The sequence below is a fragment of the Chrysochloris asiatica genome, unplaced genomic scaffold (assembly GCF_000296735.1).
Source record: "Chrysochloris asiatica unplaced genomic scaffold, ChrAsi1.0 scaffold00087, whole genome shotgun sequence".
Classification (NCBI taxonomy): Eukaryota; Metazoa; Chordata; class Mammalia; order Afrosoricida; family Chrysochloridae; genus Chrysochloris; species Chrysochloris asiatica.
In genome coordinates, this window is record NW_006408605.1 from 9,054,902 (window position 1) to 9,060,859 (window position 5,958).

Below are 5,958 nucleotides of genomic sequence, written 5' to 3' on the forward strand. Positions count from 1 at the left end.
TTTGGGTAATCAATAAAGCACAGGTAAACATCTTTCTGATATTCTCTGCTTTCAGCCAAGATCCATCAGACATCAGCAATGATATCCCTCGTTCCACAGCCTCTTCTTCTGGCAGATGTAGGCTCACTTTGTTGCTCTTTTTCTATTTGTTGGAGATGTTGGGTTAACATGTTGATTTTGGTTCTTTCTCATTTTGAGATGTATTCGTTTATGGTTATAACTTGCCCTCTGAACACCGTTTTTGCTGTGCCCCAAAGGTTTTGGTATATAGTGTTTTCATTCTCATTTTATTCAAAGAATTTTTAATTTTGTTTTTTATTTCTTCTCTTATCCAGTAGCTTTTAAACAGGGTTTTATTCTATTTCCATATATTTAATTTTCCCCACTTGATCTTCCTATTGTTTTCTCATTTTGATTTGAGACAATGTTTTGTAGTATTTTGATATTGTAAAATTTACTGAGGTTTGTTTTGTGGCTTAGCATATGTTCTGTTCTGGAGAATGTTACACGTGTACTAGAGAAGAATGCATATCATGCTGTTGTTGTAGGGTGCTCTGTATACATCTATGAGGTCAAGTTGTTTGACTGTGTTATCGAGTTCTTCTGAGTCTTTGTTTAGCAAGTAAAATTTTGCTAAAGATAATTAAAAAACAACAGTACATTGAAAGGGAACTGCCAAAGGTCAAGACATTTTCATATGAGGAGGTGAAATGAAGGCTATCACTGCTAATGTCAGCTAGATCTTGGCTGAAAGCAGAGAATACCAAAGAAATGTTTACCTGTGCTTTATTGACTATGCATAGACTTTCAACTGTGTGGATCATGACAAGCAATGGATAACACCATGAAAATGGGTATTCTGTAACACTTAATTATGCTCATAGAAGCAACTGTCAAGGAATCAAACTATGTATTCCATTAGTCAAATCTGCTGCACAAAACTTCTTTTAACTGTTCAAGAGCAAAGATGTCAGTTTGAGGACTAAGGTGCACCTGACCCAAGTCATGGTGTTTTCAACAGCTTCATATTCATATGAAAGTTGGACAATGACTCAGGAAGATTGTAGAAGAATTGATGTATTTGAGTTATGGTGTTAGAAAGGAATATTGAAAGCACTATAGACTACCAATTAAGTATCTTTGAGTTGGTTCCAACTCATAGCAACCCTATATAGAGTTTCCAAGGAGCGACTGGTGAATTTGAATTGCCAACCTTGCAATTCAAACAGACCTTGTGATCCAGTGCATTATCCCACAGTGCCACACACCAGGACTCCATGAACTGCCAGAGAACAAACAAATCTGTTGGAAGAAGTACAGCCAGATGCTTCTTAGAAGTCAGGATGGCCAGATTTGGTCTCTCATACTTGAGACTTGTTTCCAGGAGGGACTAGTCCCTGGAGAAGGACATCATGCTTGGTAAGAGTGGTGAGGCAGCGAAAAAGAGCTCCCCAATGTGGCACAATGGCAGCAACTATCAGTTCAAACTTAGCAAGGATTGTGAGGATTGCATAGGACCAGGCAGTGTTTCGTTCTGTTGTGCATAGATTCACTAAGAGTCAGAACCAACTCTAGGGTACATAACAACAACATGAGAGGGCTTCAAAAAATTCCATTTTTCCAGGAACTTTTAAAGCCCCCTTGTATATAATCTCTTTTTCATTTTAAAAAATATTTGCATAAGAGAAAATATTGGTTGTAAATAAAGCAAAACATTCACAATGTTTTATTAGAAGACTGGAATGTGTGGTTTAAAAAGATGTCCACAACTTCTCTGATTCTCTTTTCAAAAAGTAGAGGTTATTCTCTTTCAAGTGTAACACTTACCTATCTTCTTTTTGTTTCTAAGTCATTTGTAATTAAAGTAAAATTTATATACAGTGAAAAGCACCTATTTTAAGTGTACATTTTTATTAGTTTCAATGAAGAGAAACTTTTTAACTCACACCTCAGTCAAGATATGGCATATTTATATTACATCAAAAATCTCTTGTACTGGGTGACTCTCTTAAAAAAAATTTAAGCTAAATTGCAAAACAGCCATCCAGAAGCATATTTATTTTTAAATTCTCTGTTACAAATTTCTTTGAATCATTGTTTTTCTTTAATCTCTTACTTTCTGTACCTCCACATTTAATGTAAAAGTATCTTGTGAACTGTAGAAGGAGGACAGCATTGCCGATTTCTATTTCTCTTTTACTGACACAAGAAAGAAATTCAGTCTAACAGTTCATCATTTCTCTATTGATAGATAGTATTGGCTGATAAGGACAGAAAATCTCATTTTGAAATGCTGATCTTAATATTTGAAGAAGTTTTGTGTGGTATCCTTAAATATGTAGTTGTCACATGTGATGAGGCCAACAAGACTCAGAGGTGTTAATGGACAGCAAATTATAGAAAGCTGAAACATAGTTCTCTTTGGGTAAAAGGCCAATAAGGATGTTGTGAATTTAAATGAATATTTTCCTTGAAATGTTTAACTGTAAACACTTTTATATAGAATTTTCTTCAGAAGTATAGATAAACGCTTGTTTCCACATGATGTAAGCAGAAGTCATTATTGTTCTCATTCACTTTAAGTTACTTATGGCTTAAAATTTTTTTTTTCTTGTGTTCCCTTCTAGCCAATAAAAATGTGGACACCTTGCTGAAGAATGGGGGGGGGGAGTGTAGGGGGCAGGTTTATAGGGTATACCCTTTGGTCGGTTGATGATGCATGGAGGGGATTGGAACCATGGCAATGAAACGATATACGGTGGAATGAATGTAAAACTAAAGTTCTCTCATGTAAAATATCATATAATTCACAATAAAACATGAAAAAAAAATGTGGACACTTTACAGATTTGGGTATCATCCTTGTGCAGGGACTATATTATTTGTAGTTTCCCAATTTTAGCATTAAGTGCTACCAAAGAGAGCATGAGATTCACTTTCAAGAAATGTAATGCGGTGAAAGTGATGGTGTGTAACTTATGAATAATGAAAAAAGACATTGTAACTTCCTCCTTGTTCTCTTTCTTGGATTGTGCATTCTGGGGGAAGCTAGCTGCCATATCATAAGGACACTCAAGCAGCCTTATGGAGTAGTCCAACTGGAGAATACCAACAGCCAGCAAGAACTTACCAGGAGTAAGAAGCAGTCACCTTGGGAGTGAATCCCTCAGCTCCCCCTCCAGTCAAGTCTTTCGATGACTGCTGCTCTCATTGACATCATGAGTGAAATTTCATGAGAAACTGTGAGGCAGAACCACCAGCTAAACTGCTCCAAATTTCCTGAACTTGAGAAGCTGTGGGACAACGAATGTTTGTTGTTTTAAGCTGCTAAATTTGGAGGTAATCTGTTACACAGAAATAGAATAACCTGAGGTAAGTTTAGATTTTCTTTTTTTATATATTTTAATATTTGGCCTTGTACATGTTTTATGGATTGCATTGCTGGTTTGAAAGATTGAAGTTTTCAAGGACTTCATTCTTCTTGGATCAACTATTAACACTCATGGAAACAGCAGTCAAGAAATCAAACAACGTATTGCATTAGGCAAATCCGCTGCACAAGACCTTTTTAGTGTTGAAGAGCAAAGATGTCAGCTTGAGGATTAAGGTGCACCTGACCCAAGCCATGATATTTTCAGTAACCTCATATGCATGCAAAAGCTGGACAGTGAATAAGGAAAATTCTTCGTAGAAGAATTGATGCTTTTGAGTTATGGTGTTGGAGGAGAATATTGAAAGTGCCATGGGCTGCCCATAGAACTAACAGATCTGTGTTGGAAAAAGTGCAGCCAGAGCACTCCTTGGAGGCCAGGATGGCCAAACTTCATCTCTCCTACTTCAGACATATTGTCAGGAGGGACCAGTCGCTAGAGAAGGATGTCATGTTTGGTAAGGTGGAGGGTCAGAGAAGAAGAGGAAGACCCTAGTGAGATGGATTGGCCAAGTGGCAGCATCAATGGGCTCAAGTGTGGCAACAATTGTGAGATTGGCCCAGTGTTTCGTTCCATTGTGCATAGAGTTGTTATCAGTCAGTACTGACTAGATGGCACCTAACAACAACATTGTTGGTTTGATAGTTGGTTTCTTGGACAAACTATTAGCCATGGGATGACACAACCCAACCTTGCTCTCTGCTGTGACTCCAAGCATATGTTCTGTGTATTTATGAAGGAGTGAATGAACAAACTCAGGGAACCTGAGCATTCTCCTTAAATATCTGAAAGGTTATTATGAGGCAAAAGAGCCTTGTGATCACAGATGACAGTGCCAAGACAAGTCAAAATGAGTTTCAAATTTGTGTTTCAAATCAGCAAGAACATTCTAATAACACAGACTGCATTGTGAGGTAGCGAGCTGCAGTTACTACAGGGGTTTAGAAGACTGAAAGCAGAATTTCTGTGAGAGACAGGTGGCAGAGAACATTTCAATCTGGCTTTTGTGACTTGAGAAGTTTTGAGTTCCCAAAGTTGAGGAAGTCAGTAGGGCTTCTTCTTTTTGGGGAGTTGGGGAGCAGGGGATTGTTGAGAGGAGGAGGTGGATTTTTTTTCATTTGAGGAACTTGATTTTGATCCCACTTTGTTGAGCAGAGTGGTCAGTTTCAGTTATCCCATACTTCCCCTTCTCAGGTCATGAATGAGAGGCTATGTGGCTGGCACTGGTGACACCTGGTGGCTAACTCGACTAAGACGGATATACTGTCTTACCATTGCCTCTATATCTCATTCATGGCTATATCCCACAGCCAACTGCAATGCTTGGCACAGAGGAGTCCCTAGGCTTTAAAAGATGAATGAATGCATGGACACAGACTATAAAGAGGAAGAGAAGGAAGAGGGGAGTACTGTCTTTCTCTTGGACCTAGAGGACCAACCAGGGGAACCATTCAGTACAAAGAAACATGGAAAGGAACAGTTACTGTGAAGACTAGAAGAGCAAGTACAAACATCTGAGGCTGGCAAGCAGGGCTCTCCCAATCACTAATGACTCTCCTTTGTACCTGTCCTTCCAGCTGAAGTACTGTGGCACTGTCTGCTCCCAAACAAGTGTGCATCTCCTTCCAACCCACATTGGCCTCCTCCTTTAATACCCATCCCTTCAAAAACCCAAACTAAGACTACTGCCATTGAGTCCAACTCATAGCATGTGTTACAGGATAGAACTTCTCCATAGGGTTTCAAGCACTCAACTACTGGTTAAAAGGTTAGCAATTTGAACTTACCTAGAAGTGCCTTGGAAAATAGGCCTGACAATCTGCTTCCAAAAGATCTACTCTGGGGATTGCAAAATGGTCAAACCGCTCTGGAAAGCAATATGGCACTTCCTAAGAAGGTTGGAAATAGAAATACCTTATGATCCAGCTATTCCTCTACTTGGTATTTACCCACAAGGAATACAAGCCATAACACTAGTAGATATATGCACACCAATGTTCATAACAGCACTATTTACTATAGCACAAAGATGGAGACAGCCTAAGTGCCCATCAATAGAAGAATGGATAAACAAACTGTGGTACATACACACAATGGAATATTATGCTAACTCGAATAACAACAAGGAAACTGTAAGCTACCACATAACATGGATGAATCTTGAGGACATTATGTTGAGTGAAATTAGTCAGTTACAAAAGGAGAAATACTGCATAGGACCACTATTGTAAAAGATCCAAAAAAAAGAACCCATACTAAAAGGGGGTGGTGGTGGAATTCTTTGCTGGATACCCAGATGAGGGGAGTGGGGTGAGGGAAAGGAGGGGAAGGTGGAGCAAAAAGTAGGAAATAGACACAGGATAGTTTAGATGCTGGGGAGGGGAGCCAATATACAAGAAGGGGAAGGGGAATGGAAGAACAACGCAGATGGGAGAACATTTAGGCAGGTTTGCATGGGCTAAGTGGGACAGAGGTAAATAATGATGTATGCACAACCTTGGAACAACAGGGCTCTGGGATACAGGGA